Here is a 10,370-nt window from a genome sequence, read left to right on the forward strand (position 1 = left end):
CCACATTATATAGATAGGTAGATGAATAGTAGTTGTTTCCTTACAGCATCAGGGTCCCTGACTGCTCACAACGCCGGATCTCACTAAACCTCGTGACCGGGTGGCACGACAGGAGTAGCAGCAACTGCTCCAACTACCACTACCCATGAGTGGCCGAGTGGGCGGTGCTAAACCAAACCAACTGATGACTCTCTCACCACAAGGGAGACAATGGTCATCAGATGCAATGAATGATGAACATGATATATATATATATAATCATCATCCATGCAACAACCCCAAACCTCATAAATACCTCCAACATGAGTATAATCGTCATGATACCTCCACATATCCCACCAAACCTATGTATACAACTACACATGTATAATCAACCAATAATCCCCAATGAACATATCAGACATACATGGACCACCCCACATATACAATCAACATGTATCCTCCAATAAAAACACATCGGACACGTGTATAAATCACAGACGTGCAATCAACACAACTCCTCCAAAAGTACATAACAAATACGGATATACACACCACATGTAAATGCACGGTCAACCAGATGACTCCTATACACATACCCACCTATGTACAGTCCACATCATATACTCAATCAGCATGATAATACCAGCCACCCGACAATCCCTACAGGACATACTCTACACGTGTAATCACCATAGAGTAGATATCAAAAGTTTAGACTGTATATGAATTAAATAGAACACCTCAAAGATCAAGCATAAGTCTCTAGCAGGAAGTCAACAAACAGATATGATATAAGGTAAAGCAGCCTAAACCATCACATAATAACCATGCACTAAGCTCAATAAAAATCTATATAGAGCCAAGGAAGAAATACCCGCCTTTATCTGTCAACCGCGTCAGATAAATCAATTCCACTTCGAGATGCTCGTCCCGAACCCAAGTCCTGCGAATCACATGGCATATATATAATGTGTAGCTAATCACATAATCAACAACAAACTAAACTCAAAACCTAATCCCACGTCGATTAGGTAACCCTGTTTAGTTTCCATACAACAATCCAAACCAAAGTAGATGATAGGTCCATCCTTAAATTCCCCTCTTTCTAAATCCAACCATAATCCACAATTCATCAATTGACCCAATAACAAATCCATCTCTTAATTACCAATCCACCACATCATAATATCAAATCTCTATCATAAATCCGCATCAACCTAACACCATCGTCAACAACTAACCAATCCATCCATTAATCAAATTTCATCATAAACTTTCCTAAATCCACAAATCACTATATGTCTAACCAACCACATTACACCACTCATAACTCTAAGCAAGCACAAAACCCTAGATTCCTTAGAAAACCTAATTTAGCATCATACTAATGAGAATACCATAGGTACATCACTGGAAAAACACTTACCTTAAGAGGTAGCAGCATATCCAAACTCACAGCCCAATAACACACCTGTCGAACAGCTACCAAAGAATTCCTACATCAATTCTGCCCAAGATCAGTTCAGGAAACAATTACACAGCATTGAATTTGCTGGACTCCTAACAAACCAAGCAACACTCACCTCAAACAACCCCAGATCTGAAACCAAAACCTCAATATGGCGCAAGAATGAAGAAGATAAGGATCTGCTCAAGAAAACCCATCCCTAGCTGATCCAATGACTTCTCCTGGTCCAAAACAGGAGGAATATCATAATTGGAAATCAATAGAACCGATCCATGCATCTACAGGATCTTCCCCAGCAACTCCTTACCTCAATTATGCTTTGGCAGTCCATCCACTCTATGATCAGCAGCCCATCAACACCAGTGAGAAGGAGGAACCGGAATCCAGTGAAGTGGACCTCCCTGATCCAAGATTCGATGCCGAGAAGGCACTGGACATCCACAAGAGGCAACTAAGGCTCGAATCTCCCCTCCCTCGTCGGCTCTAGCCTTGCCGTGCCCTAGCCACTTGATCACCGCCGATCGCGCATAAGGAATGGCCGAGAGGCCGAGAAGGTGGTCGGTCCTCCAGAGATGGATGATACCGTTGAGATCCGGCGCTCTCCCTCAGGCGACTGGGCGAGAATAGGTTTGTCGGGGAAGAATCTCTCCGTCGATGTCGAGTTCATCCGCGCGAGAAAGGAAGGAAGAAGAGAGGAAGATCGGTTGCCACTTCCCTCCTTAACACTCAAGGGTTGTCCTGCGCCGGCGACGTTGAGAGAAGAGGAGAGGGGAATCGCCGGCGCTGGTGCGGCTCGGGACGAAGAGAGCTCGCGCGCATGAAGGGGGAAGAAATCGGGAGGAAGGGGAATGGTTCGGAAATTAAACCTAGGTAAAGAATTTATACTTAGGTAATTTAGATTAAATGAAAATAATCCACTCCCTTTTTAAGGGTATTCCAAACAGGCCTCCAACTAGCCCCGAATCCGTCCCCTCAAAACTCATCGTACGAGCTCCGAAAAATTCCCAGAAAATTTCTAAAAACTCCGGAAAAATCCAATAAGATTTTTCGTCCAATAATATTTATTATTTAATTTGCGATATCTTACATTCTCCCCCACTAATAAAAATTTGGTCCCCAAATTTATTGGTCAACTTAGGGACCCTCCTCCAAGGTAACTACCAATCAACATACTCATATGTCACTCATCCAAGTATCATAAACAAATCTCCAAATATGATAATCCTCCTCCAAGTGACTAGAGGCAACTCTGTGAGCTATGAACTCACCCTACTCCCGCTACTCTCACTCTGCAATCTAGCCAACTATGGATAAATCAAACACCTCTAAAATCCAAAATCCACTATCAATAAATCCTCCAACACATGTATAGAGCGCTCAAACTATCCATCAGTCTGAGATGAAAATCTATACTAAAGTGAAACTCCTAATCCAAAGTCTACTGTAATCACAGTCAAAACCAAGATGTGAAATCGCGGATCTCCATCCAAAACAACCCTCAGAGATACATCATCCAGTCCGGTAATTCCTCTAGAGTATAATCCTACTACTCAATCCAAAAGAATCTATCCTACAAATCAATAGCTAAGAAGCAAGTCATCACCTAACCATGATTACCCAAACCATCATATTCCTGGATAATCCCACAACAAAATCCATCAAAACATGCTCCCAACTCCGTTCTAATATCCAAATCAACGGAGACAATCCTACTAAACTCTGATGTTCAGCCTCCACTTGCTGACATAATAGACATCAAACTGCAAAATCCGCGATGTCTTTCTTCATATCGTTCCACCAACCAGAGTGCTCCAATGTGTCCATACATCAGATGTCACCCGAATGTATCGCAAATCCAGATCTAGGTGTTTCTTGCAGTAACTCCTCTCGGATAAGAAGTGACTCGGGAACACACATGATCTCCCATAGAGATAAAGAATCTAATTCTCGTTATACGAGAATTCTAACTATTGGCATGAGACTACTCTGCTCATGCTACATCGAAACTGCAATGACTCTCAGATACGATACATCTGTGTAGAGTACAAATCCATCTACACTAGAAAGTAATACTAAGATAGGTGCAGATATCTAAACTGATCTCACAAACATCTTCCAGGAAAATTCCATACTTATCCTGAATAGTCCAGTCAATGGCATAACAATGCTGGAGTAACCCTCAATCAATCTCTGATAATATCCAGCCAGACCAAAGGAACAGCGAGTCTCCGGTATAGACTACGACTACTCCCAACTGATAACAGCCTCTATCTTCTGTGGATCCACTAATATCCCTCTACTAACAGTGTGTCCTAGAAATCTCATAGAAGAAAATCACAATATGCGTTACTGAACTTCACATACAGATGTCCCCGTCGAAACATCTTTAGATCTATGCGAAGATACTGTACGTGATCCACCTCAGATCGTGAATAGACCACAACATCGTCAATGAAGACAATGAAAACTGATCCAAACCCTAAGAATACCAAGTACACTGAGTCCATGTAAACATCTAAGCATGGCATGCCTAAACGGTAACCCCAAGGACTCATAATGTACGTACCACAGGCTTACTCCACCATAAGTTCATCAACCACAAGTCTGTAAACTAATGACCAACTACAATCACTAAATCTCTAAATATCACAGACACATCACTCCTCATGTCCCTATCAACCTCAAACACCAAATAGTAGACCATCAAACTAAATATCCACCAATAGATCATCCACAAATAACATATCATCACACCTGATCTCCTAATATCTATCAATCAAAATCATCCTCAACATCAATCAATCATACCGGATAGTCTCCTACACAAAGATAGAGAAAAACGAAAGCATCCAACCCTCAACACCTACTGCCAACCAACTAAATGTATCCATAAAGTCTGCCAAATCTCATCATCTCATCCTTTCTGATAATCAAATATCCATAGTAAAAGAATATCAATCCAAAGTCAAAGGGTCACACAATCTCCTGACCAAGAATCTACCCATCAAGCAAGTATCTCCGCAACCCTCATCTATAAATGTCCCTCGACAAATACCGATAAAAGGTCAAACCCTCTAATATGAGATATAGACTACAAGATCTGGTAAAATGATCACGTGGCCAAGGTCTTGAGTCACCTGATATAGACAATGTTAGCTGAGTCGTCTAACCATTGTCTTGTACCCCATCATACTATGATTGCTCCACCCTGAGGCTCAGCAACCTCCGCTATCGAGCAATGAACACAAAGATAGAGGAACGCTACAACTAAATAACTGATCAAAATATCTGTCAATCGACGCTCTACCCCTCAAAGATCATCATATGAAATTATACCTAGTTATGATCAGAACTCCTAGGTATTACTCAACTAATACCCCTACCTCTGTATCATCACAGGTCGCAAATCACTAGGTACATCAAGGATATCTAACTACATCCGACAGCTCTATGAGTCAGGATCTCCCATGGAGCAACGTTAGACGAGTCTACTAGTCATCACCTTAATATCCATCGTGCTGACGAAAGAAGCAGAGAACTACTCTCTCTCCAAACACCTCAAGGAAATCGCTAAGTGATGACCTGATCCTCAAAAAACATTCTCTGCTTCTTCCTTCACGCGGTACCGGGTCACGTAAAGGTTAAGCAGCTAACTTCAACCCTCTCATGTCAGTACAAATCATATATCCAAATGTACTCTCCAACTCATATACCCTAGTAATGGGCGTATCTCATAAGTGTTAAGCAGGTAGCTTTACACTTTTCCACATCAGTGGGGGTATCCTACCCGAATGTACCTTCTAAGTCAATCAACTAGGTACAGACAGTCCATGGTCAAAATCCCCATGAAATAGGATACGACAATCCTCTACAAGCTGACAGTCGATAAAGGTATACGGCTAAATCAGTCCTTTCTACACCGATACAAGTCAAAATATCTAACCAAGTATGAAACGTCCCAAAGATAGGGATCTCCAAAAATAGAGTAAGTCTGCCCCCTACTGGTCGGACCAATAAAATAAATCGGTCAAGTACTATATAATCCAACAAGAGCACATCAATACACCACTGACAAAACCAACTAAGATAAGTCAATCCTCAACTATCCAAGTCAATAAGGGTAATAAGTCAAACCCTAACTATACAAGTCAACCAGGTAAATCAATCCCAAGACTAAACGAACCAATAGGAGTACACCAGTACTCTACTAACTGTATCATCATGAGTATACAAACACCATCAACTACCCAACCAATAGTAATAGAGACTGGTATGTGACTCTAACTCTCAACCAACTCGTAGTAACAGACACCAAAACTACTGGTAGTATGATATGACAAATCCCTTGAGACTGTAGTCCTTGATCTCCATTAGGTCAACCGTGATCAGTGATTGACCCAACACATGAAATGCATAATATAATCAACTAGGCAAGTACTAACCAGAGAGTACTAACACATGTCATAGCTAACTATCATGAGCAACAATACATACACCAACAGAAATACATGATAACAATATGCAAACATACCTCCTATAGCTTGGAGATGTCCTGCTGCTGCCTGGTCCCAAAACCGGAAAAGTCACATCAAGAAAATCGACTCACGAAATCCAAAACACGAATAATAGGCATCGTACCTACTCTGATACCAAAAATTGGTATCAGATAAATCTCGAAAATCCAGAACGCATAGCAAGTATCGTAAACCTCGCTCTGATACCACTAAATTGTCACGCCCCCAAAGGAGTTCCTGTCAGACAAAAATCCGGCAGAACCTCCCCTGTACTGGTGACAATCTGAAGCATCACTACAAGCAAAATACATCAGCCACATGCGGCTGGAATATTTATATACACAACCACGCAGTTATAATAACAGCCCACACGGCTGGAATGAAACAATCACAACCACGCAGTTATATATAAAACAGCCCACACGGCTGTACTAAAAACCAACACAGCGGAAAAACGAAAACGGAAAGCCCACACAACACAAATAAATACAATGCATGCCGGCACGGCTTAAACACAAATACAACACCAAAACCATAAGATAGCCACATGGCTATACATAAATACAATGCCAAAAATAATAGAAGACATGCAAAAGAAAACCAGCACGGTCTTCGGATGTGACGTAGGACCCGGCAGACAGGATACTCCAAGCGACACACAACCATCACTGAACTTGGGGAGGCAGTTTGGATCCGCAAGTTCATCACTGAACTTGGGGTGGTTCCCAGTATTGCTGACCCCATTGAGCTCTATTGTGACTACAATGGAGCTATAGCACAGGCGAAGGAACCTCACTCACACCAGTGGACCAAACACATACTACGGCGCTTCCATCTCATTCGAGAGATTATCGAGAGAGGAGATATGAAGATTTGCAGAGTACCCACAGAGGCTAACATCGCATGGAGGAAGCATGATGGTCACACTAGGTCATTGGGGCTTAGAGCCTACACTGATTGGCACTAGTGCTAGTGGGAGATTGTTAGCTAGTGCCCTAGAGCCAATCATTTGATGATTGTATTATGGACTTGTTGTATCATATTCTATATAAATAAAAGGAATTTGTTTTGGTTATTATACTTACTTGTATTGGTGCCAAATAAACTAAGTATAATAGCGTTCTTGAGTAGAAGGTTCTCACCTATATCAATCGGTTAGTTGAACCGATAGTGAGATGATATAGGGAACACTACTCTTAATAATTCCTATTCGAGTATTAACATTCAGGGACAATGTTAATACAATAAGACTAACATGTAGGTCAACTCGATGACTTGATCTCACTAGTCATGGATATAGAGATATCAAGTTGATACATGGGTATACATTAGAGAATGTATACTGAATGACCTGCCATGAGAAAGTATCATGGATCGTTATATGAGTGTCATATACTTTCTCATGTGGCTATTAGTATGACTACTAGTCCTTAGACCTGAAGTCACCATGGTTCCCTACATAAGGAGTTATGTACTTTGGTTTCGTCAAACGTCACCCGTAACTGGGTGGACTATAAAGGCGATTACTGGGTATGTAACAAATTATGCAGATGGATGTGAGTGATGTAGATGAGATCTATCCCTCCTATATGACGGGAGAGACATCGATATTCTTGATAGAGTGAGACCATGAATTGCATGGCCATGCCCAAATGAGTCAATATGAAATATTGAGCTCATTTGATTGAGTGAGTCTACTTGGAGTTCAAAATTTAGATTGATTAGAGGATGACACAGTCTATGCCTCACATTAATCAATCTAGATGTCTAGGATAGAAGGACACTTGTCATATATTGTGAGAAGTCACAATTAGTAGTCACAAGGTGATGTTGGATCTCAACATTCTTGTAACTTGGGTAGTAATGATGTATTGCTAGATACCGCTCATTACTTATGGTCCTAAATGGGTTTAGGGGCATTGCCAACGTTACAAGAACCTATTGGGTTACACACAAAGAATAAGTGGATGGAGATTAGGTTCATATGATGAACCAAGAGGATTAGATTCATGTGATGAATCAAATTGGATTAAGAGTAATCCTAATTGGGCTAATTGAGTTGGACTCAAGTTGATTCATGTGTTCAATGAGTCTAATTTAGATTATGACTCATTGAATCAATTTAATTAAATGAATTAGATTCATTATATTAAATTGGCTTGAATTAAATGGTTGGATTAGATCAACCATGAGAGAGATTAAGTCAAGTTTGACTTAACTTGAGAGGAAGAGGAAGAGTCAAGTTTGACTTGACTATTTTGCCACATCATTAGTGATTTGGCATTAGGAGGACTAATGATGATGTGCCACATCATCAAAGTGTGCCACCTCATGGGGGTTACAAATCTATTCTCTTTAATGGCCACATTTAATGATAATGGGGGTTACCTTTTTGGTTTTGAATGACAATGAATTTTTCATTCACTCACATTCACATCATCTTCTTCCTCAAGCTCTCTTCTTGCTCCTTCTCTTCTCTTGGTCGTGGGTTTCAAGCAAGGGAGAAGAAAGGAGAGTGAATCTAATAAAAAAAAAAGGTTAGTGAAAGTCACATAGAGATTTTCGAGGAGTGTGTTCTCTTCTTTTCCTTTCTTCTTCTTCCAATCCCATCCGAGAGCATCAAGAAGTGCTAGCACACTTGTGGTGTTCTCTTCTCCATCCTTGTGTGTTAGAGAACACATCTTGTTCGTGTGGATACTTCTAGAGAGTTGTCTACTTTGACAACTAGAGATCCGGCATCTCCTTGGACAAGCGGGACTCGCGAAGGGCACGCATCGAAGGTATAAGATTTTCTCCATGTAGATCTAAGTGTAGATCTAGGTAAACTCGTACTCCTAGTTTTTCAAAAAATTTTCTTTGCACAGATCCGTTGGCTAGGGAGTTTCGGGGTTTCCGCGACGCGAAAAAGCGATTTTCGCGGCCCGAAAAACCCAACAAATGGAAGTCTTGAAGAGAACATCCATATGAAGCAACCAGAAGGGTTCATTGAAAAAGGTAAAGAGCATCTAGTGTGCAAGCTCAATCGGTCCATTTATGGACTGAAGCAAGCTTCAAGGTCTTGGAACATCCGGTTTAATGAAGTAATCCAGTCATATGGATTTATTCAGTGTCCGGATGAGTCTTGTGTATACAAGAAGTGTAACGGAAACGTGGTGATATTTCTTGTACTATACGTAGATGATATTTTGTTAATTGGCAACAATGTCAAGGTATTATCGGACGTAAGGGTATTGTTGTCCAAACAATTTGATATGAAGGACTTAGGAGAATGTGCACACATCCTTGGGATCAAAGTTATAAGAGATCACAAGAAAAGAATGTTGTGTCTGTCCCAAGCTTCATATATAGATACAATTCTTGCTCGTTTTTGCATGCAGGATTCCAAGAAAGGTTTCTTACCTTTTAGGCATGGAGTAGCTCTATCTAAAGAGATGTCTCCGAAGACATCAAAAGAGATAGAGGACATGAAAGCAGTTCCTTATGCTTCGGTTGTAGGAAGCCTAATGTATGCAATGCTATGTACGGGACCTGATATCTGTTTTGCTGTGGGCATGGTTGGCAGATATCAGAGTAACCCTGGATAAGGACATTGGACTGCGGTAAAACATATATTAAAGTACCTGAGAAGGACTAGAGATTATATGCTAGTTTACCAAGCAGACGATTTGCTCCTTGTGGGTTACACGGATTCAGATTTCCAATCAGATAGGGACAACAGTAAGTCTACATCAGGCTATGTGTTTACTTTAGGAGGTGGAGCCATTGCATGGAGGAGTGTTAAGCAGAAATGCGTTTCGAACTCAACCATGGAAGTTGAGTATGTAGCAGCCTCTAAGGCCGCTAAAGAAGCAGTATGGCTTAGGAACTTTCTAATGGACTTAGATGTGATTCCTGGTTTGTCCAAAATCATCACAATTTATTGTGATAATAGCCGTGCAGTTGCAAACTCGAAGGAACCACAAGCCCATAAGGCAAGTAAACATATAGAGTGCAAGTACCACCTGATACGAGACATCGTCAAGCGAGGAGAAGTTGTCGTCGCCAAGATAGCGTCAACAGATAACCTGGCAGATCCTTTCACTAAGGCCCTTCCGGCGGAAGCTTTTGATCGGCATGTGAAGGGGATGGGAATCAGATGTATGGCAACAGATATGGCAGCTTAGACTTTTAGTATAAGTGGGAGATTGTTGGAGTGTATACTTAAAAGTTTAGCTTTTGTACACATTTATTTTGAAATAAAGAATCACATTGGTCAAATGTTTACATTTATTTGTTAAATGTAATTGTTCAATTAATTTATATAGTAGATAACATGGAGTGTGGAGTCACACTTAGAAGATCATGTTGTCGGTTCTCTATAAATTATAAACAGTTGCTCACGACTAAGATGGAAAGGAACAAACCAT

General features: G+C 40.8%; 1 long non-coding RNA gene across 1 annotated transcript; it reads right to left on the bottom strand.

The window, feature by feature from the left end:
- Window positions 1-855: 855 nt before the first annotated feature.
- On the bottom strand, window positions 856-2,419 carry LOC121987328. The gene is made up of 4 exons (XR_006113495.1): window positions 1,758-2,419; window positions 1,566-1,671; window positions 1,409-1,478; window positions 856-925 (listed from the first exon to the last, which is right to left on the bottom strand). It is a non-coding gene; the product is annotated as an uncharacterized LOC121987328 (long non-coding RNA).
- Window positions 2,420-10,370: the final 7,951 nt, after the last annotated feature.

Source organism: Zingiber officinale, chromosome 5B (genome assembly GCF_018446385.1).
Source record: "Zingiber officinale cultivar Zhangliang chromosome 5B, Zo_v1.1, whole genome shotgun sequence".
Classification (NCBI taxonomy): domain Eukaryota; kingdom Viridiplantae; phylum Streptophyta; class Magnoliopsida; order Zingiberales; family Zingiberaceae; genus Zingiber; species Zingiber officinale.